This window comes from Stegodyphus dumicola, chromosome 3 (assembly GCF_044657685.1).
Source record: "Stegodyphus dumicola isolate Sdum_Otavi_A_Nest chromosome 3, ASM4465768v1".
In the NCBI taxonomy this organism is placed as follows: domain Eukaryota; kingdom Metazoa; phylum Arthropoda; class Arachnida; order Araneae; family Eresidae; genus Stegodyphus; species Stegodyphus dumicola.
In genome coordinates, this window is record NC_140770.1 from 245,256,951 (window position 1) to 245,281,975 (window position 25,025).

General features: G+C 33.3%; 1 protein-coding gene across 5 annotated transcripts in view; it reads left to right on the forward strand.

Annotated features, from left to right (window-relative positions):
- The window catches only part of LOC118193887 (uncharacterized), a 224,783-nt gene that overhangs the window by 41,767 nt on the left and 157,991 nt on the right, over nucleotides 1-25,025 (forward strand). Inside the window, exon 2 of one of the 5 annotated variants that reach the window (XM_085813990.1) lies at nucleotides 12,783-12,926. The exons of the other annotated variants lie outside the window; for them this stretch is intronic. The gene's annotated coding sequence lies outside the window, so the exon portion shown is untranslated. The remainder of the gene's footprint in view (nucleotides 1-12,782; nucleotides 12,927-25,025) is intronic. 5 annotated transcript variants of the gene reach the window in all.

Here is a 25,025-nt window from a genome sequence, read left to right on the forward strand (position 1 = left end):
TGTTCAGGATTTCCAAGTTCACCACATACACACATATCAGTATTTGAAATCCCATGTCGATAATAGTAAACTGGATAGGGTCCATGCCCTGTAATATAACTTACCAAATGATGATTGGTAACCTGTCTATGTATATCAACATATGAAATATGAAAATAAGTACGACGACCTGTGTCGGAGTCATCCCAGTTTGTTTGCCACGCAGAAATAGTCTTGAGTAAAATTTCCTTTTTAAAATACGAAATTGGCCGTTTTACCATTAGGTTTTCAATTTCACCAATATGATCAATACTTCTTTGGGCAGCTATTTTTGCAAAGAAGTCTGCTTGGATATTACCAATGTTATCTGCATGACCTTTTGTCCAGGCCATCAGTATTTTAGAATTTCCGGACATGTGCAATTCCTGCTGAATGGCAGAGATAATAGGCGAAGAATGCCTTGGATTTTTAATTGCAAAAAGAGATGAAAGGCTATCCGTTATTATTATACCTTCCATCTCGCCGGTTTGTTTAAGATATTGAACAGCTTTAAGAATAGCCATCGCTTCTGCTTGAAAAACGCTGTTTTCAGCAGTAAGATGTCCTAACCATTTAAATATTTGGTCTTCATTGTGATAAGCCACAAGGGCACAACCAGTTTGTTGCTCAATTTTCGAACCATCAGTGAATATTTGTAAGTGAGGTAGTTGTGGCAAATTGTCACATTTCAAAAAGACATTGAGTCCATATCCTTGTTGAGCAGGATGATTATCCAAATGCTGTGTTTGCTTTTCATAGTTGGTTGGAAGAAATATGTCATCATGAAAATTTACAGATTGCTGCAATTGGCGAACTGTTTGATAAGCTGCCTCCTGTAGAGTGCGTAGAGGCAATGGAATAATGCCTGCAAGCACAGTCAAGGCATTAGAAGAAGTTGTACAAAAAGCGCGGGTAATCTGTAATACAAAGGGTCGTTGTAAGCTTTGCAATAGTCTGGCCTTACGACCCTGCATAGGGTCGGCCCAGACTGCAGCTGCATATATAACCATCTTCTCGATTACAGTTTGATATAATATTTTTTGTATGTACGGACTAATACCCCAATTGTGTCAATACATACGGCGAAGATTAGTTGCAATGATAGTTGTTCTTCTTTTCAATTCCTGCAGATGCAAAATCCAATTTATTTTCTCATCAAATACTATACCGAGAAATTTGAGCTGCCTTTTAATACCAATTCTGGTACCATTTATTGTAATTCTCGGTCGTCGATTTAAAGATTTTCCTTTCTTTGGGACAAGGAGAATGGTTGACTTTGAAGAGGAAATTGTAAGTTTGATAATATTACATAACTCATAAAAAAGATTACAAGTTTCTGTGGAGTTAATTTGCAGTTCATCTCTTGTTCGCCCTGTGACTACAAAAGCTGTGTCATCAGCATAAGCATATAAACGGGTATGTGCTGGCCAAGTGGAGGATAGAACATAATTAAATGTTACATTCCACAAATCAGGGCCAGCACAGGAACCCTGGGGACAACCACGATTTTGTATCTTGGTTATTACTTCCCGGTTAGTTAAATACATTAATTTTCGTTCAGATAGATAACTTCTAAATACCAAGAATATATTCTTAGGGCAATGAGCTTTTCTTAATGATTCCAGAATTGCTGGCCACCACAGCGTATCAAAATCATTTTGAAGATCAATACTAATGAAAGCGCTGTGGTGACCACTGATTCTATTAGATTGCAAATCATTAACAATCTTTGACAATACCTGAACAGTGGATCTACCAGGTCGAAAACCAAACTGATTATCAGACAAAAAGTTTTGTACATGCAAATGATGTTTTAAGCGTAAAACAATTATTCTCTCATATACCTTACCCAATGCAGAGAGTAAGCATGTGGGTCTGTATGATGCAGGATTATGTGGGTCTCGACCCTGTTTTAGGAATAAGACCACTCTGCCAATTTTAAAAGCACTAGGAAAAAGTCCTAAATGGAAAAGTTTGTTGAAGAAGTCCTTGAAGAAATAAGGATGAGAATTAATAGTTGCTCGGATGATAACATAATCAATTCCATCTGGCCCTGGCGCCCGTTTTTTAGGAAGATTTCGTATTGTAGTTTTAATTTCGTCTAAAGTTATATCTTGATCGTCTGCATTATCAGGAACTGTTAAGTTATTTCTAATTTCTGTCTGGAACTGAGAATCTGTGGAAGGATCATCAGATGGAAACACGGTGGTTAAAATTGATTCTATTGTGTCTTGTGTTGGGTGCTCAGTCGAAGTAGAAGATGCTATTAGATGAGTTTGCGAAGGTTGAAAAATTTTTGTCCTTGCAATTTTGTAAGGAAGTTCATATGGATCATGATTTTGAGTGCAATATTGCTTCCATGCTGTTAATTTAGATTGAATAATCATGCGTTTATAAGTTGCTTTTTCTGTTTGATAATGTTGCAAAGTATTTGAGGTGATACCATTTCGACGGTCAGATTTTAATTTTCTTCTAAGCGCTCGACATTTCTGTTGTTGAGTTCTTAATTCACCGTTCCACCAATGGAGAGCTGAAAGTTTTTTATTTGTTTTCCTTGGAAGAAGATCTTGACAAATATCTTGGATTGTAGTTAAAACCAAGTCCGTAAATTGTTCCAAGGCAGCTGGAGTTGTTTGCAAAGATAGTTGTTTTCTCAGTTGGTTCAATTTTCCTCTAATTTTTCTCGTAAATTGACGATATTTACGACCTGGGAGATTATATCTAATGAGAATAGGAACTGAGCCATTGTTGGTTATTTCAAACGTAATGAATTTATGGTCCGATAAACTTATTTCATCATGAATAGTCCAGTTATGAACCAAATGTGCAGTATTTGCTTTAGTAAAAGTTAAGTCAGGCCATCCAATAGCATATGTACTATCAAAGGTAGGCGCAGAGTCTGGTGAGTTAAAAAGCACATAATTTTTTGAAGATATAAAATCCTCCAATAGGCGACCTTTAGGATCAGTTGTTGTATAACCCCATGCTATTGAATGGGCATTAAAGTCCCCACTGATGATTTGGTATTTATTACCAATAATGCGAAAATTCTCTTCTAAAAAGGCAATAACTGGGGTAGTGTCATCCGTAGGAGGAGAATAAATTGAATAAATAACAACTATTAAATTTCGAATTTCTAAAACTACAGCAACTTGATCTCTATTAATTGATAAAATTGAGGGAGAAATTTGTGTATTACAGTTAATAATGGCTGCACGTGGAGGTGCTAAAGATCCACTTAACATTTTTCTTTTCTTTTAATCGGAAAAGAGGTTTTATGTCCTCTGTGTCTAAACCAAATTCAGTAAGAAATGCTTCCCCTAAATCCTCTTGAGGAAGATCTGTAGGAATGTTATGAATGGCTAGTAAAGGATTTTTTAATGTTGGTTGCTTGATAGTAACTAGTGAGGAAGCTCTCTCAGATGTTAAGGTATCTTTTAGTTTCTTCTTATCTGACTCTGTTGAACAGACAACAGCAAGACCACCCTTTTTAATTGAACGTATAGCAGTTACCTGAGCTCCAGTTTTTGGAAGTGGGAACTCCTTAGCAAGTTTATCCTTCAATTTACGACTAGTTGTCGTATGTTTTGGATATATTAGCAACGTCGGTTGAGGAGCTGCTGGAAGGATGGAATGCTGCACTGCAACAGCGTAAGAATAGCCTGCGAGTGGAGTTGGCAAATTTACTGTATCTTGCACAGGAAATGAGATATCTGAAGCCTGTTTATGATGGGCAAGTTCACAACAAATAACAGTCGAGGTATTGCTACCAGTATCAGTTGTGGGAGGCTTAGGTACAAAATCTGGGCCTTCTTCAGCTAATTGTTTGAAGGCGTCTAAGGATTTACAAAGAGGTTCTCTTAAATTTGAGGGAAGGACAAATTTGCTTCCTTTATATGTTACTGCTATAGTACGGATAGTTTCATATAATACCTTTATTTTTGCATGATAAGAAATGTCTGAATGTATCAATGTAAATGGATCCAAATCACTTATTGAAGGAGTTTGATTACTATCAACAGGTATTACAAAAGGGCGAGACATTTTACAAAAAGTAATGTAGCATAAACACCATTAAACATATATATTAATCAGCTGTATAATGAGTAAAGATAAAATTGTACCACAGAATTATGCAATTCAACAACAAGTATAAAGAGCAAAATAATTTAATACAAGTAAATTTACCAATACTGCATAATAACAACAATATTTAAACATAAAGTATATTAAAACATCAATTAAAAGGATTTAAAACAGATTAAACATTAATTACTGTTACAATAATACATATAGATAGTATTCAACACTTATCGAAATCAGAGTGAAAGTGTCGTAATAACACTCGTCATCGAGTTCAAATAACGACGAAATATAGGGCAATTCAACAGAGTCAAAATTATTGCAATTTCAAAGAGTCTAAGCCAGAAGGACGAACCCTTTGGCACTATTAAATATTTAGCTTGAGAATATAGGTTTCATAGTAAAATGATTGTAGACCAATTAATAGAACAATAGAATTTTCAGTTAAAAGATCAAGTCCGAAGATACAATAGTTATCAATAAAAGAACTGTACAGAATAATAGATCATGAAAAAAAATATCTTTTCCCCGAAAACCAGGTAAGCCTAGGTGCAACTGGAGGTAAGATATGATTTTTTCAAAATTACACACCAATTTCGGGACTTAGAAAAAATTGAGCACTTTTCTTAGCCCTACCAGGGCACCACGTGGTAAGCTGGCGGAAGGCGACCGTAGCAGTGGCGGCATCACATATGAACAAAAGTTCGACACTTTTGCAGCGGCCTAGAATCCTTTGTTTTCGGCACTAAAACACTAATAACTAGAGAAATACTTGGCGCACACGCAAAAATCATATATCCTCGGATGCAGCGTATATTCACACACAATTTAAAACAAACAACACACTTCCGGCGGCACTTTTTCCACCAAAAATCTCAAAAATACAGGAGCGAATCGAAACGACGTCTGACCTCGATGACGGTCCACACAGCTCTTAAATAGCTGTAACTAGATGTTTGACTTATCCATGGTGATTATGACTGTGAAAAACAGATAGGTGACATGATTTAAAAGGTAAATAAATAGTTTCTGGCGATATAAGGCAAATATAGAAATCAAATTATTATTTAATTATCCATATGTTAGGTATGTTAGCAAAGTGCACATTTGAAAGCTTCAGTTACAAGTTGAATTTGTATTACAATATGAAAACTTACGAATGTAAATATAGCGAGAAGGAAATCTAAATTAATCCTTTTGGAATGGATAGAGTAGTGTTTACCTGTTTTACTATTCTAACTAGTCTGAAACTGCAGCAAATAATATCCGGTGTTAGCATGCCATGCAACATGAATTTTAATGACTAAAGAAGTTTTAACGGATAAAACGAATTCAAGGTAAAGTCTGTTGTTACAAAAGCAGTTCGTTGCGTTTAAAAAATAAAAACATGTATGGGAATTACAGCTCTTGATTCTCAGAATGACTGTATAAAGAGATGACGAACGGCAAATTAAGTAGTCATACTAATCAAATGACAACATAAGAATACTATTATTTGTTTCTAGACAAAGGTTTCTCGAGTAATATAAGGAAGGAAAACTGTATTTGGAACTTCAGTTAGACTATCTGAGAACGTTTGAGCAGAAAACTATTATACCTGTTACGAAGTGTCTTCAGGTAATTGTGTTTCACCATTCACCATGTTTTAAAAATAAAGTATTATTTGCTGTATCTTTTAACGTAATTTACGTAAGTATCTTATAGATGTATGTTTTATGTAGTGTGTGCGTTCTGTAGTGCACGTTTAGTTTTTTTACGTGCATCATAATATGACATTTTATCTATGCATTGTGTATTTTGCTTAGTAAAATGCCATTTTTAACGTATTTTACATAGGTAATTAAGCGTTTTAATTATTGTATTTGCTCCATATCATGTATAGTGTGTGAATTGCAACTCCTATGAGCATCATAATTTAATATTATTTTTTTCGTAGGATATTCTGCTTAGTTCAATATTTCAGTCAGGCTAATTCATATAGATAAAAGTATTCTATATGTGACATATAGTGCGAGAATTGACTAGTATGCATATGGATTCTAACCTGCAACATAATTTAATACTGTATCTATACATTGTGTATTTTCCGTAATATGTCCTATTTTGTATACTTTAAACAGGTAATTAAGCGTATTAATAACTGTTTGTATTACGTAGCAACGTACGTATGTGGCAACGTATCTGTAGCAATGTATCTGTACAGCAATGTACAGTACCTGTAGATATATGCATAGCAATGTATAGTTATTATATATTATATGTAGAGTAGTGTTTCTGAATGTATTGTATAGTATACAATTCTTACGTGTATATTTTAATACTGTATTTCTGCAATTTATATTTTATTTAGTTCAATATCTTATTCAACGTACTTTACATATATATTTTGTACTTTATGTTCTTATGTAATGTGTATTGTATAGCAAACAAAGATTTTTATGTGAATCAACACATAAAGATTTTTTATGTCCCTCATTATTTTAATACTATATTTATGTATAAGTGCAATTTACTTAGCTTAATATCATTTTTCGTGTAATTCGTATAGGTATCTACGTAGTTTATAATTGCATGTATTGCCTTGTAGTGCAATACCTGGTATGCAATTTTATGTGCATTGTAATTTAATACTGTTGTTGAGACATTATTTTTTTAAGCAGGAGATGGGAAAAATGAATAATGCCCTGACCGAGACTCGAACCTGAACCTCTCGAATACGCGCCGAATGTGTTAACCGTTACTTGGCTTTTATTCCTGTATTAGACTGGAGTTTTGATTTTACAATGAAACCTTTCCACTTCTGACCATAACAATGTCATCCCACCATGCCATCAAAAATTTTAACCTAATTCTGACATGGACTGTATAGTTATTGTTGCTAAATTACTCTTAGGTAAACTAAAACTCTCAGGCCGCCTGAAACACCAAAACCACAAAAACTGTATGGTAGCGTGAGTGTTGCCATATATGTGGATAGTGTGACAAAACAAAGCATAACGGAAAAGCTTGAAAGGCAACGCTAATATAAAAAATACCTAAAGTAACTCTCTTGTGATCGAAAATCAATAATAAAATACATAACTGTGCTTTATGAAGGAGCACTTTTTTACCATTATTACGAAGACGTTCGTATTTCTTATTTACAGAATTAATGACTGTCATCTTCATTTGTAGTACTTAATTAAAAGATAGCAAAATCAATATAATAGTCTCTGTTATAACCAAAAAACAAAAACAAAAAAAAAAAAAAAAAAAAAAAAGATTCTACCAAAGTTAAAGAAAATACTCAAGTCAAAAAGCAATTAGGTAATAATGACTAACTGAAGTGCTGATAAGAAAACTTCTTTATTCGATGCAATCATTTTACAGTTAAATAACATACGAATTTAAAAATTCAATGTTATTAAGGGTAACTAAGTTTTTGATTTTTTTTACTGTAGTAATTATTTAAAGTACAAAACGAACAGGCAATTTATTCCATTGTTATTAGGAACAAAATCTCCATATTTATCAATATAAAAATCCTAAGATTAAGTTCCTACTTTGTAATTATGTTACTATTAATGCTTTAAAATTATTTCCAAATAAATTAACATTCTTTTCGAAGTCGCATTAAAGCTCTTTTAAAAAGCAGTTGTTAATTCCGTATTAAACTGTTCGCGATGATTTAAATGAATTGCTTCTCTACATACCTGAAGTTATATAAAATCGATGGAAAAGTTATAAACGTATTAAAGTGATTGAGCATGGCGTGAACTTGACTGACAAAAACCATGTCGTTATACATATGGAAGCACATTAGTATGATAATTTTTATTTTAAAATAATACACTTTTTATTCCGCATGTTTAATAATATCAAGATTTCAGAGAAACATTTAATGTTTTTAAAATAAATTCCTTTAAAATTTCAGTCTTTGTTTTTAGTATCCTGTACCATATAAAAATATATACTTATAATTTAGCAGTGATAACACTTGTTATCAAATAATAATTTTGCAAATTTATTACCTTAAAACTAACTTTTAAAGAAATGACATAATATAATAATAAATAGAAAATTTTAACATTTGTTTCTGAACTTTTGTTGAGTTCATAATTATCAACACACAACGATATATATGTTGCTTAAAGTAACTCAAAGTTATATAACAAAATCTGACAGAAAATATATGCATATCTTAAGATTATCATCTGTCTAAAACGATCATCTCTGAAAACAGACAGGTATCTCTAAAGAAATAATCTTTAAAAGTCTGAAAATTTTCAGATTTTAACGTGGAACCAGTTGGTTTATTAATGTTTATTATATTCTCGCTGAGCATCGCATATTATCAAATTGCTCTTGGACTCACTCCTGCTAACACAATGTTTTTGTCTTTTTAGCTTTATTAGTGTACTTACGTCACACAAAATTCAGAAGCAAATTCATAAAACTTTTAAAAGCAGCATCTGTTTAAAATTACGTATAGAACGCGAAGAGTCGGCATGTGATTTGCTATTATGCTATTATTTTTTTTAGTCTTTTCTACGTTCATCATATCAGTGTTCAGTTTTCTTAACTGGCAAAACCTTTTTTGGTCTTATTGTTAGTAACTTTTTGTATTCTTATTTATTAAATATCACACGCAAAGAGAAAACGTAGTGCTACAAAACATCGTGGGAGAAAACATGGTGGTACAAAATATCGTCTTCGAAAATAAAGCGGTTCAAAAACTTCGCAGTTTAAAAACATCGTTGTCGAAAATATCACGGTAAAATATAAAGTATCGACAAATCATCGCCGAACGATAACATCCCAGACATGCTTCTTTCAGGCTTCAATAATTGCAAATGGATATTCTCATAATAATTTGTGAGCGCAAGATGGAAAGAAAGATTTTTACTTTCATATTTTTTATTAACTAATAAATTTTTGCTGAAAAAGAAAGAAGGAAACTTAAGAGAAAAACTGAAGCAGAACAAGAAATAATTTTCATTATAAGAGTATTAGATTAACAAAAGTGAAAAAAATAATCTCATAATTAGCAATTTTTTTCTAGATAAGATCATGCAGTTACTTGTCTTCCTTTTTCTAACCCTTTTTAGATTATACTTTTAATGAAAAATTACCAGTAAAAACTTTATAAAAAAAATTATAAAGATTTTTATGATGATTTATAATGATTTATTAATGACCTTTGTTAGTTAACTATGTCAGTTTAAAATTCTATTTAGGTGCTACAAGTTGCCTTAATTTTTTATGATTAAGTTTCCTTCTTACTTTTTCAGCAAAAAATTATCAGTTAATAAAAAATATAAAAGTAAAAATTATCCTTCTTTCCATCTTGCGCTCATAAATCATTATGGAAATATCCATTTACAATTATTAAAGCCTCAAAAAAGCATGTCTGCGATGTTATCGTCCTACGAGGATTTGTAGGTACTTTATTTTTTACCACAATATTTTCAAAAACGATGTTTTTAAATTGCGAAGTTTATGAACCGCTTTATTTTTGACGACGATATTTTGTACCACGATGTTTTAAAACTGCGATGTTTTCTCCCACGATGTTTTGTATCACGACGTTTTTGCCTTGCGTTGTTTTCGTCCGCGATGTTTTCGGCTGTAACCGCCGCAGATCGCCTAAAATAGTCCTTGAGTTATTTCAAAGAACTTCTATTCCTCCTCAGTAAGAAAAATACTCTACGAGTGCATATAGCATTCCTAAGCACTCGTTTGAAAGTAAACTGGACATTTATAGGATAATTAACCCGAATTTATTTAGATATATGTTTCCTACTTGGAGCAAAGGCTGGTAAACAAATGCCTTAGTGTTTCTACTCTAAAAAGTAGTTAAGGTTTTTCTCCCGCTTTCTTAACATGTCTTTGTGGTGTAATGGTCAGTACACTCGGCGCGTATTCCAGAGGTTCGAGTCTCGATGAGGGCATTGTTCATTTTTCACCTCTCCTGTTTTTAAAAAATACCTAATGTCTCTACAGTGACGCCTGAACTAATAATGGGGGTGGATGATGATTCTCCACCGCCAGGATTTGGTGATTGGGTCCTTCATTTCCAGTCGCTCTTTAGAAGGGGGAGTATTTCTTCCATCTTAATAGCATGCCTTCGTGGTGTAATGGCCAGCACACTCGGTGCGTATTCGAGAGGTGCGAGGTTCGACTCCCGGTGAGGGCATTGCTCATTTTTCATGTACTCTTGCGTCAAAATAACCTAATGTTTTTACAACTGATGCTTTTTATTTTACCCAGAACAGACATATTTATCGCGATGCTGAAAGGAAGAAGCTAATGTTTTTCGGTATAGTGGCAATAAGGATGTTTTCAACAGACAAAATATATGATATGCATATCGTGCATGATGGCATGTTAAATTATTTAATATGTCTGTTATATAAGACTCTATACTTCACATATACCATGATCGGCATCTGAACTCTACACAATATGCATTATGCATGCAAATATCACCAGTTTGTAAATATCTCTAGGTGCCCTATTTTTCTTATGTTGCCTTTTTATTAGTATTAGCTTTAATATAATTTAATAGTGTCATTTCTATTTCTTTCATCACTCGTGATTCCGTAAGCATGCTTCCGCTTCCGCGCAGTCCTACCTTCCTTACATAGATAGCTTCACAAACATCATATCCACATTCCTGCAAAATAAATTGCATTTTCTCTTATTATTTTAAGTATTTCCTTAATAGGTTGCAATTAATGGTAATCATGAGGTTATGGCCTCTTCGACCTTTACTCACTGAACATGTAAATGTCCGCATTGCAGAAGTGCTGCCTCTCATGTATTATTAACATATTAATTCATAAACATAAATAAAAGATAATGAGTACTTACAGTATGTTATGTAAGTAAAACATTAAATTTATGAAAATGTTATGTATTTTGTTACTTAGATACTATTTTCTAAAATGAAGTGATATAAGTGATAAATAATGTGCATATTTCTGAAGTTAAACTCACAATTTCAAGTTATATTAGCTTCAATGTTGTGATCTGATATAGATTCATTTTTAATTCAAATTTCTGAATTTATCATGGAAGCAAAGATTGTGTATTCTGTTTATGCTCAGTTATATTGTATCTTTTCCTGACAACGAAATTGACTAACAAATATTTATTGCCTGAAGGGCATCTAAGCCAAAATTTAAATATCATTTCATAGCAAGTAAAATTTCCTGTCAAATACAAAACCTATAATTCAGCAATCGCTAGGAACTTTTATGGTACCTGTATATAACGTGTGTGTGTGTGTGTGTGATTACGGCAAAGCCTCGGGGGCTATCTGCCTAAGAGGAGGGATGCCTTCGTGGAGGACTTTCTAAGGGAAACTGGCTCGTATACACGTTACACATGGGGAAAACCACGAAAACACCCATGCAGCCAGCCCGTTCGCGGGATTCGAACCTCGGACCGAACTACCAGTGTTCAGCGACTTTACCGCTCGGCCGCTGGTGGGCCCCTGTATATAACGATGATAGTAAAAGCTTCGTTGCCTGCTCATTATCTCTCGAATAAGCTTAACAAAGTTAAACTGCGTGCTAAATTTTTCCCAGGGATGACAGTATATTATAATACACAGCAAGTCAAAAGCAGCGCCTTAATCCCCTTAGCTTAGACTAGTCGAACTGCTGTAAACAATGCTCGACCAATTTTGCCGGGCCTTTTCCTGCATAATTACGCGTGAGCAAATCGCCATTTTCCTAAAATGAAATTCGTTACAGTCCTGTAACAAGTATTTCGGCTTGTTTAAAGGAAACAGAACAGGTTACACGACAAGAACTCTGAAATATTTATTTTTAAATAATATTTTACGCCTTTCCATGAGCACATATGCTACGACAAAGCGAAATTCGGCAGCAAAATTTATGCTAGATTTTAGTCAATATTACACTTCCGTATGTTGATAACTTTCTTTCTGAAACTTTAATTCGATAGTTAAAAATCGGCAATAATAGTTATGACATGAAATTACTTTTCTCAGTAGAATACAAGAAGAGAAAAATTTTTTTTGTTTGTACGAAATTTGAAAAAAGTTTGAAAATTTACTTTTACCTCAATTTTTTGTTAATTTTAAAAACAAGCTTTCCAATGCTCCGCAGTTCTAACGTGCTATATACGCTTTCGCTGCACGCACTAGCTTAAGATACACCGCCGTTCTTCTTTCATAAATTAACAGTACATTGTTTGAACAGTTAACATTTTCTTAACGTTGCTTGAACATTGCTTGAACAAATAACATTTTCTTGAAGTTTTGACTTTAGAGCATAATTTAATAGTTGAGACAAAAGGCTGTATACATCCAAACCGACTAAAATGCTTAACGTCATCTCGTTCAATCTAGTTTCTTCTAATTATTACTAAAATACTAAACTCTCATCCTCCTCAGCTTTTTCAGCTGAGGATTATGGTTCGGTAAAACCATCGAAACTAGTCATGTGAAAATTTAAAAATATAACGCTGATTTTTGTTGTTTGACTTCTAAATTAACATATGAAATTAGTAGTTAGGAAGAAACTGTTATTTGTATGACACTTAAAATACTGTTATACCTTTTGATCTGAATCTGTTTATCTGCTAAATAAAGTTATCTAAAACGCTAAAATTCATTTTCAAAGTTAACAATGTTGTTTTTGTTGCTCTGATTTATCTCATTTTTCTAACAGTAACATCATCATAAGCTGACGACATTCATCGTCGCAGGGAATGCAAAATTTCACCTACCGTTGTCAAAAGCTCTGAGCACAATACAGCTGACAGTACGACTTTGCTCAGCTCCGCTCCCAATTTTTATGAAGAGCACCCCCAGGGTATGTACCCAAGTAACCTACCTAGGTAACATAAAAATAACATTTGTTCAACAATTCAACGAGCAACCTCTTTCCTGTTTAGTACTGCAAACTCAGAAATAAAAACAATTGTCCTGAACGTTTCTGTCAAAGTATGTAATACGAATTCTATATCGTTGTATATTCAGAAGCTAGTAATATCTTAGTGTCTTCTTTTCTCTGTAATCGTTGTTCATGTTCATTGTTTTAATCCCTTAGCAACAGTGGTATCAATACTTGGAGAATTATTCATATTTAGTGGGCTATTTTATCCGGAGTGTACTTTCCTCTTGCGCTGAGAGCTTTAAGGAGTGTAAAACGACATTTTAATCATACTTAAATTTCGAACTATAGGACACCTGTTCAGTTATTTTTAAGTATATTTTGACTTTGTTGTATCATTTTATATTTGTGTGCTTGTTGAAAGCAGGTCGACGTTTCATTTAAAGTCACATTTAATTCTATTTACAGAAGCATTTTAAATTTCGGAATTCTAGTTTTTCAATGAATTCTAAACTGCTGGCTGTCGGAACATTTAATGTAAATGTAATTAAATAAATTAAAAAATTAAATTGTAATAAATTAAAATATAAGTTATCGGTCTTTCTGAACAACGGATTTGAGGAGTTTTAACCACACATTTTAGTATTCATACCATTATTATAAGCCTTTAACATGCGTAAGAGTCTCAAGCAATGTATTCTATTGATAACATAAGATAGTGGAAAATTTAACGTTCCATGTTCATTTCAATAGAACAAAATGCTTGTTGAGTTTTCAACTGCCGTTTAGAAATATTTTAAGCGTCTTTTTTTTTCTATGTGTGAATAACAAATGCCTGCTAAGTTTCACTGCTAGTCTACTTAAGAGAGACTAAACTATGAGTGAAGGATTCGATTTTATAAGCTTATGCACTGAAATGATTTCTTTAAAAATCTTTAACAAATGCATTTGAAGTAAAACTTGAGATGTCAGAATATAAAATGCAACAATACAGTACGATTAGAATAATTAAAGGTGAATAAGCCTGATGATGAAACCATGCCTTCTCTTCTCCATTTGTTTTGAACTAAGTGTCTTTAAAACAAAACTTATCAGTTTTATATAGTTTACTTATTAAGTATTATAAGGCTGTTTTCATTTGATATGATAACTTTGCGAACCATTTTTATGAAAATCAGGTTCATTCGTATTGTGTACTACTCAAATTATACAGAAATCTCATGCAAACAAATTCTTCAGTCACCGAAAACCAAACATGATCCTATAGAGTCTATGTGTATTCTTTGGTAGCATACGCCCTTGAGAACTAAATAACAAATTCTCGCTATGTCTTTAAGAATAAATTCTTCAGAAGAAAGTTTTAAATAACATTTTTATTAAAAATTAAATGAGCACAGATGCACGCACATAGTGTTCATTAATCACCACTACTTGTGGCTACGTAAATTAATAGAAAATAAGAATGTAACAAATTACTAGTAAATTAAGATAACATAGTGATTGACTGAGCTTAAACTAACGCTAAATCGACTGCACACAGAAAAGCCGAGCCGAGAAATATCAATATAAACTGAAAGGTATCGAACTAGAGAGCTAATTTTAAACTCGCAGCATAAACATCGGAACTAAGTCCGCTACTACTCTTTTGAACTCTTGAAACGCAGCTCAAACTGTTTCTGAAACACGCTTAGAATTTGCATCTATGTCATAAGGAATTAACATTCCAGCAGGAAAGTGAAATCAGGAGAGAAAACTAAAAATAACTGGTTAGAGTAAAATAAATCCTTAAAAACCTAACTATTTTATTTTTTATCAAAAGTCACTCAAATCAATTAGCTTATAAAACCAACTAAAAATCTAAATTGGTTAACTGAAGATCCACGATGCAATAGGAAATTTCTATCTGGTCAGTCTGTATAGAATTTTACATCAGTTCAAGAAACATCTATAAAAGAAAGGTGCATGAGGCAGAATCACTTTTTTGTTTTTATTTACCAAGATAAAAGCGTGTTCTAAACTGTCCCTCTAGTAAAACACGCTTTTTAATGCAGATATTAAAGAAAGATACGAAACATCCATTACTAGTTCCATCATTCTGGAATATAAATGCAGACAAATATCACATCGCATTTATATGTTGTTAGCCCAGAAGGGGTATTGGTCTCGAAAGGCAATTTTGCTTTGTTTCCCTTTTCATTCAAGTTTCTTACCATTCTGAAGAATATAAGATACGTATTTTCAGATTTAATAATTCTGTTATTAATGAATAAACTATGTCATTTAAAAGGATTGATTTAATTCTTAAGAATAATATTTTTTTTTACTTTTAAATCTGATTCCGTTAAATAAAAAGGGATTTAATTCATGAAACATTGAATATTTTTATAGAATTTACTTTATATATTTCTTTTCAAATGTACACAAGATACATAACTTTACCATGAGAGTCTAAATGTATGTTCATCTAACAGATAATATATGCTGATAAAGCATATTAAACTTTAAAAGAACTATGCGAACGCTAAAATCTGTACCCTTTTATCTGTACCCTTTTATTTGTACCTTTTTTAAGCTTTTTTATCAATGCACAAAAATCAAAACTAGCAAGTATTTATGACGGCATTTTGTTTAGACAAAGTAGAAAATAAAAGGTAAAGCATCTTTATAGATTAAGAACTTCCAGTCTAAACTTAACAGATTTTAGTTCAGCAAAGTATTGGGGTTTTGCCATCTTTTCTTTCTTTGCCCTTAACAGAATTTTCTTACATTTTTCTAAGTAATGAGCTTCAACTATTAAACTTTGTTGTTTTGCTTTGCCATACACCTACAGTATCTATGCACATATTGCTCATGATGGCTAGATATTATTAAATTTAGCACTACTTTAACTACGTTTAAGGAAGATTTTTTCTCATTTTCTTTCCTCTTCAGACATAAGGACGTCGTTAAGACACCATAATACGGCGTCTCTCTAATCAAATAATCCCTTTTTTTGCTACCAAAATTCAATTCAAGAGAACGTAAAAGCGACTTCATTGCTACGAAAATGTTAAGTATAAGGACGTAAAAATGATGTCTTATTAATGGTACAGAAAGAGTGAAATTTCTTCAACATCTAGGAATTTTAAAGAACACATAATGTGACATTCTTGCCAGGTCATGCACTGTTCAACTACTGCGTAATTATGACTTATTATTTCAACTTTAGTTTCCATCCGACACATTGCATCACTTTATTTAAAACGTGGTTTTCAATAAAATTGGCAAGTGTTTAGTAAAGAAAGATAAATTAGATGATTGATGTTTATAAAATACATCGGCAATTGAATAAATAAAACTCTTAGTCACTGCAAGAATTAATAACAAGGGGCTTTGGACTGCTTAGGGACGGTACGTACATTATGCGGAATGCATTAAAAAGCCTGCAAAGAGAAAACGCTCAGATCCCATATTAAACATTAAAATGGTTTAAAAACCAAAACATATCAGATGATTGAGATGGACTCAATTTCTTTGACAGGAAAGAGTTTCATTTAAATGTTTACTATTTACCAACTGGGCATTATGTAATTATTTATTAATTTCTTTGTCATTGAAAATTATTATACTTAGACTAGACTTAGAAGACTTACTATTTTCTCGTTAGATATCAGGAATTTTTATTATTTCTTATGTATAAACTACGGGTGATATTTTGTATATAGTACATATTATTGCATTTTTAAGCTTTGTTTATCATAGAAAGAGTTTTAAAGGTGGTGATTGTAGCTAAATGTAGACATATATAAGAGCTGATGACTTTTCAGACTTTATTCTGGGAGAAAAAATTGCAGAAATTTAAAAATTGTGAAAATATTTAACTCGATAATATACAAAATGTCATAAAGTTAGAATGTGATACGTTGAAGATGTTGCTTCTAGATTTTTGCAAACTGTAATTAATGCCATTACATGTGATAACATTTAACATTGTGATAAGCAGGAATAGCAGTATTCACGAAAGTAACATATTTTGTGGACTAAAAAGTCCATTTTTAACAGACTTCCTGAATTTTCGAAATTTCTTACATCTACATTACATCTTCTGTAATTACATTTGCAGATAAGTTTCTTAACACGTGTTTTACTTGTAATTCTTTTATGGAAAAATTATGGAATTATTTTAAATACAAACGATTTTTTACTAGTTTTATGGTGAACTGAAAGGATAGAATTAAGATTAGATATTCCCGTTTCGAAACTTTCCCAATTGTGATTTATTAGTACACAAAGGGACTTTGTTCCTGAAGGACTATTATTTTCGTTTTGCGGTTTTGCGTTGGTTCACTGTAAATGTCCGTTTCACTTTTCAAACTGTTGCCACCAAATGTAAAAGTCCTGCATTATATTTGAGAAATTAAATAATGAAAAACTCTGCATAAATGTAGGTATATTTCTCGCATTGTGATAAAACAACGGTACATAGAGCAATCGAATTCTGAATGACGTAATTCTCCTACGAATAGCGGCACGTGTAAGACCAAATTTGAAGTCTGGAATTTGTTTTATCATCGATTTCCTATTTTGTAAATATTTAACTAATTTTTGATTAACAAACCCAAGGATTTCATAGCGAGCAAAGGCAACGCTGTACAGAAAAAACTTTTTTATCGCCAACTCTTGAGTCTCTGTATCGGAAATTCTAAAGATATGCCCATTTTTAAATTATTTTGTGATGCTGCTGTTGAACTGAATTTTATGGTTTAAGTGCGAAAAACGTGATATTTAATAAATAAATGCCCCAAACACAAAACCCCTTAACACAAAACGTTAAGAAAAACGCCCCTCTGGACACAATTTAAAACCTGAAACATTTCAGATTTTCTTTTTATTTACATATATTTTATATCTAAATTTATATATATTTAATATATATTTTATTTACATTTATTTTTATTTAAATCTTCTGTTTTTTGTGAATTGTTAATATTTATATGTAATCTTAAAAGGTATCATTTTTTACTTTTTCATTTACTTAGTTTACTTTAAATATCAAAGCACGAATTAGAAGACGTTCTGATGCAATGAATGTTGCTTGGTTTATAACATCAACAACTAAACTAAAAGACAGTTATTCGTGAATAGGATGAAGACTACGTACCATGCGGTTTCACAAGTATTAAAGAAAGTCTACCACGTGCCACTTGCGTAATTTGTGCCGAGCATTAACAAATGAATCTGGAGCTCTATAACATTAAAAAGACATTTAGAATCTAGACCCATTTGTCCAAAAAGCCAGGCTACTATTTCAAACGACTTGCACTAAGTAATACTAAATAAGGAAAACTACATATCAAATACGCAACGATTAAGCAAAGGAATCGGGTTGCATAGTTGCAGAAATCGCAGCTAGGAAACTAAAATCTCATACCGTTGCATTCCGCCTGGCCATGCAATTGTTAAAGAAAAGTGCTACAAGAAAATTCAAAAAACGCACTTTCAGTTAATGCGTTTTTTTTTTTTTTTTTTTTTTGTTCTTCATGTGAAGCATATATCTGGAAATATAGAACTTTCAATCAAATCTCACCTTAAAGCAGTTGCAAGCGCGACAAGGGTCTGAGGGGGCGGATTGAGAGCAATTAAACGTCTCGCTAAAGCATCCCACACGTGCTCGATAGGATTCAAGTCCGGGGATCTAGCTGGCCACTCCATGCATATGGGCGCACATAAACATCAAGGATGTCATCGCTATAAATCTGAGCATTCACGGTTCCCGGAAAGACATGAGTTCACGGAAAGACATGGAGGTTCGTGCGTCCACCCAAAGAGATGCCACCGCAAACACAGACACTGCCCCTGTCGTATGCATCTCTTTCACGGACGTTTGACGGATGATAACGGGTTCTAGGTTCTCTCCATATCAAATAACGCCTACTGTCGCTTTCTAGACTAAACCTGGACTCATCCGTAAAGCGAACCGCCCTCCATTGATCAGGCGTCCAGTGGACATGTTTTCGTACCACTGAAAACGGTACCTCCTATGGCGTGACGTGAGCGGCACACAAATGGTTGGTCGCCTCGCATACAGAACAACTTCGTGAAGCCTACTCCGCGCAGTTGAAGTCGACACGAACCTTCCGGTGGCTGCAGCAAAGGAGGATCTAAGAAAAGTCGGAGTAGCGGTTCTATTCCTGCGTGCACATAATGTCAAATATCGGTCATCGGCGCTCGTCGTAGCAGTTGGCCGTCCTTGGCTGAACCTCCTAGATGCCGAATCTGTGGTTTGAAATTGCCTCCAAAGTCTGTGAACCACAGAAGGACTCACATTTAGCCATTTGGCCACTTCTGTTTGACTTTGTCCATCTTCCAATGGCTCTCCATCGCAGTTCTGCAGGCAAATGATGCCTGGAGGTCATTGTTACTAATTGGTTATCTCAGATTTCTGATGTCACTGTCACAGTGAAATTTGCTCTCAAACATGGACTTTTATGCTTCTCGCAAATTACGTATTAGCAGCGCCACTAATTTGCATATCGCAGTTTTACTCAGCTACTCTTACTTGGCAACATATTCAAATTTTACACGGTTTGGCTTATTTTTGAGGTAGTTATCGCTATTTTTGTTATTTTTCCTAATTTATGATAACCAGTGTATATGCAGTGAAGCTCCAGTGGTAGGAAATCCATAGAAAGTGCTCATTTAAAGATTTTGTATTTCAGTCATTACATATACAAAACTGTCAGATTCCAGAATCTCATATCCAGTTCTAGAACATTGCTTTTTGTTGAACTCATAAGCAAGTATATTTTATTATAATGAAATCAAATAAATTCAGTATACTGTACACCAAAAATAATTAACTATGAAATAAAATTCACCTCAAGAAATGACTTTCAAATTTCATTAAATTCAATTTACACGTTACTTTCATTTAGGCAAAATTTAAGTAGCTAAGAATGGCTAATTTATTAAAAAATGGTAACATCCGAAATTCTAATAAATTATTCAAAATATACTGTGGAATACACCAAATTAAATTTTGACACTTTTCGATGAAATTTATCAGGGGCGAATGATGATTTTGATAGTAATAATGAAACGTTTTCTAAAACAAAGAACTTAATTTTTCATACCAAAAGAAAACTTTATCATTGTAAATACAGAAAAATACTTATATCTGCAATAATAAAAGATTTTCTATTTGGTATAATATATTCTATCTGGCTTTGCTTTTAACTGTTTTGCATCTCAGTGAGGAAATCCATGAATCTACATAATTTCATATGCTATTTATGTATATCTGCTATGGCATATCTGTCAGCAAGAATTTGAGAAAAACTCAGGTCTCTCATTATATCAACTGAATTGGGTATGCAGATAGTTTATTAAGTACTTGATGCATTTAATAAAATGTATGTATTTGACTATATTATAGGTACGCAGTTAATCGGCTGAAACAAGTACACGGTTACGTTATTAAAGTACCAAACAACTATTTGGTAACAGTAAAAGATTGTCGGAAGAATTTTAATCTATCCTGACTTCTTAACTAGAAACAACAGAATCAAAATTAAAACAAAAATAATGTATTTGTTAACACGTAGATCTGATGGTTATACTAACAGAACTTCTACTATACACGGATAAAAAATCAACCTTCGTAAACACATTGTATTCACACTGTAAGCAAAGCCTATCTTAAAATTTGGTTCCTCCTGATCTCTATTGATAATCTACTACATACAGCAGTTATACAAAATAAAATAAACAGACAGCCTTATAGGATCTAGCTCTCCTTGTCCACACAAACTAATATTGATCCTATTAATTAACCTGGCGACTTCTCTACCAGCCGTGAAAGAATACCAGCACAGAAGAAGGGTGAACATTACCCTTTCTTAATTCCAACTAAGCAACAGAAAGTCACGTACTTCGTGCTTTACAATAACACCGACAACTTCTGGTGGAAACTAAAAATCTGTAACACAACAAATACGAATCTAAAAAGGTAGTGCTGGTACAGCACTTTAGGTACGGCTTATCTAGGATGACTCTACAAAACCTAACAGGCGTGATAATTAATTAAAATGTCCAAAAGGCGTATCAGCGTCACAGCAAGGTCAGAAACGAAACGTGCACTGGTTAGCGAAAACACGCTCTGAATAAGCTCCGGTATTCACCCGTTTAAATACTCACTTCAATTAACATTAAATTTACATCTTGGCGAGGAAATGCGAGGAGCAATTGAAAACTTCAGGAAAGATAACAAAAATTTGAATAATACGTTAGTTGAAATAAAGGAAAACCTACAGCCTAAGCTGTCACGCTCCCTTCGTTAAACTTTGAAATTTGAATGTTATTTGTACTTTAAACTGATTTCCATTCTGGTAGAAACTGATGGAAAATGGAAATACATAGCAGAGGTTCTCGAATTTCGTTGTCTCATGCACCCCTTTCACTATTCCTGGACTATCATTCCCCTTTCCTCTATAAAACTCGAAAAATATGTGCATATTTATATAAACTTATATTACTTTTTAATGTTTTTATATATAAAACAACAAAAGAGTAGACAATGATGATAAATGTCAAAACTTGAACAAAAGTTAGTTTTTTATGCTTCACACATTTAGTTTCTTAAACTAAATACTTAACAGGTAAGTAAAATGCTGAAAATTTACCTGTTATATTCGTAAACATTTACATTTAGTTCATAAACTAAAACTAAATATTTAATAGATAATTAAATTGATGATCTCATTTCTCCCTCTGAAACTATGAAATTCCCACTTAGGAGAAATTCCCCTTTCTCGGTTGAGAACCCCTGGTATACCTGGTTGAGAACCCCTGGAACACGAAAAATAATAAGATAACTGATTAACTAAAATAAAACATATATTATTATTTTACATAAATATCAGTGCTCGTTTACTCAGGACTTTTTGTGAAATAACAGGTAATAAGTAGAGCATATTTTTTTATTTAAATAGACCTGAAAGACTGTAAATATCACATTTATACTCTTTTTTTAACAGTCAAAATGTTCCTCACGTCACCTAAAAGCGTTTTATCGTTTGGTTTCTTTAGCATCAACCGCTGAAGAGCAATTTCTTCGTGTATCCTACCTGAAACACGCTTTATAATAACTTATAAATATAGGTAGAGAAAGAGAGATAAAAATGTGGGGGAAATCTCAAGCGAATTCCAAAACAAATAAAAGAAATAATAGTAGTATGTTTAGAACTTTCATTCTGAAGCACTCCTTCCTGTCTTCGATAACTGGGAATAATCTAGATAGCTGTCTTTTCTTTGTAGAATATATATACCAGCCAGCATTCCTCGCGTTCTCTACTGGGAACATGGATGCAAGCAAGCACTTTAGAAAATTTATTATTTGCATAAGAGATATGCTTATCGTATTTCCAGTATGTTATATGGCAATAATAAACTACTCAATACACAGACAGTAATACATATTTTCATGCATACCGCTGTTTTGATCACTTACAGCCATTCATGGACTTCACGTACTCAAACAACGATGGGATTTTTATGGATGACAATGCGCCATGTCACCGGGCCACAATTGTTCGCGATTGGTTAGAACATTCTGGACAATTCCAGTGAATGATCTGGCCACCTAGATCGCCCGACATGAATCCCATCGAACATTTATGGGACATCATCGAAAGGTCAGTTCGTGCCCAAAACACTGCACCGTCAACACTTTCACAATTATGAACGTCTATAGAGGCAGCATGGCTCAATATTCCTGCAGGGGACTCTCAACGATTTGTTGAGTCCATGCCACGTCGAGTTGCTGCACTTCGCCGGGCAAAAGGAGGACCGACAAAATATTAGGAGGTATCCCATGACTTTTGTCACTTCAGTGTAATAACAGGGGCCCCTAATATTCAGTCTGTCATTGAATTAGGGAATCAACGACGAAAGATGTTCTGAAGCTCTGCACTGATTTTGTATATACGAAATTCAAAGACTACATTAGATTTCTCAGTATCCAAAGAAAAATTTCAGTTTCAATCCAGTAAATTGATTAAAAACTCGTGGCATAATTTGGCAGACACCTTTGCTTTCAAAGGTACAGATGAAACCATCCTTTACGAAAAGATATGTTCTTTCAGTCATTGCGTGGCTGTAAGATCCTACTGGTTTTATGAGACCTGTTATCATTAAAGCAAAAATATTCGTTCAAAAAGTTTGGTCTGTAAAATAGAGCTGGATGATGAATTACCCCAGCCATTCGGCTCTGATTGGAATCGTTTTGTTTCAATGGACCTGGAAAACTAAAATAGATAGATATGTTTTATATTACATAAGCGGAAAAACAGCTAACGTAAGTTTGGTTGATGCTCCAACATATGCCTATAGAGTGATTTACCTAAATCAAGATAGCTCTAGTTCAAATTTACTGGCAAGCTAATCTCGAGCAGCCTTTTTAAAAACACTATCAGTGTTACGTTTAGAGCTTTCAGCTTCTATTTGTTAATCTAATTAAGAGCGTTCTGGCATCCTTAGATTTAGACATTTGAAAGGTAACATTATATTCGAATTCGACCATAGCACTGGCTTGGACAGACTCTTCCCGACATCTGCTCAAGTTCTTTTTTGGATATCATGTGGAAATTCAGGCGTTATAAGAGAATTTCGAGTATAGATTGATCCCTTCTGATAAGAACCCTGCATAGTTGTTTCCCTGGAGTAAAGCTTAACGAACTTTTGTCTTAAAACTTATGCTTTAATAGATCCTCCAAACTTAACATTAGTGTTATATAAAAGGAGAACTTAGACATAAGGACTTGAAACTTACAAGTATGAATTGAAACTGTTTACTGAAACCGAACTATTGATATTTACTTTGGTGTCACTTCCAGTGCTGATTTCATTAACAATTTTCATTTAAAATTTTGTTAAATTATTTCATATTGTTAGTTTCGTTTATAGGTATATTTCCATTTGTCATCGAGTCCTATTCCAGACATGTAGTATTTACGTAAGCCAAACTATCCCTTATAAAGTTATTAGAGGTAATAGTATTCAAAAGGAAAATCTAGGGTCTTAAATGTGGTAAAAAGCTAAAGGATAATCATCATGTAACTAATTTAAACCTCCCTCCTTGCCAAAGATGAAATACTTAGGATTAGTGAAAGATTAAATAAATCTTTGTCCTGGGACCAAAAGTACCCAATCCTGCTGCATAAGGACCATAATTAGCTATTTTAATTTTGCAACGCCTTCATTTAAAAAAATTATGTCCCTTCTAAACTTTGCTGCTTTGGTTTCGACTGTAAATTTGGCGATTAAATGGCAGGCACAATGCCCTCAGAATAGTACATGTTACACCCTTTCATCGTAAGAGGGTGCTGATGCGTCAAAAGATAATATTGTGTTTTTTACGTTACATAAGAGTTCCTGGGCCGTTGCTATGTTACTGTGATATATCTTGTTGACGTATTTCATTAAAATATAAGAGGGCAATATAATCTATAAAATGTTTCCATTGAAAATGTCGAAATTCTTGAAAGGCGTAACATTATATTATGAAAAGGGAAAACCAATTCCATGGAACATCGAGAGCTGTGCAAAGATGCTGATTTCGATATTGATGAGGAAATGAGCTCGAATAGAGAGGACGTGATCCGAGGTGCGGAGTCTGGTATGGGAATCCAGCTGCAGAATTTATTTTAACGTAAAGGAACTATCAAAGTTTGTCAAGGACTTCTAATTATTTTATCGGATGGAGTCATTATCTGAACTTGGAGAGACAAACTTCCATCCTCACTGTATCATAAGTAACATTTGTGATGCTGTGAAGTTTAACAAATAAAAAATCTCCTGTGGTTCCTAGATGTTATTTTGGAAATTTGGACTAAATTTATTCGAAACAACAACGCAAAAAACGGCTTTTTAATAAACATGGCAAATGGTTGCAGAACTTCAAATGGTTGTAGATCTTCTCACAGCAGAACTTTAAAGCGCAGAACTATATTGGATAAAACATGAGCAAAGTAATGGATTCAACTTCAAATTACAGAACATCAAAAACACCAAGTCGATGCCTAAGCAATGTCCACTTGAAAT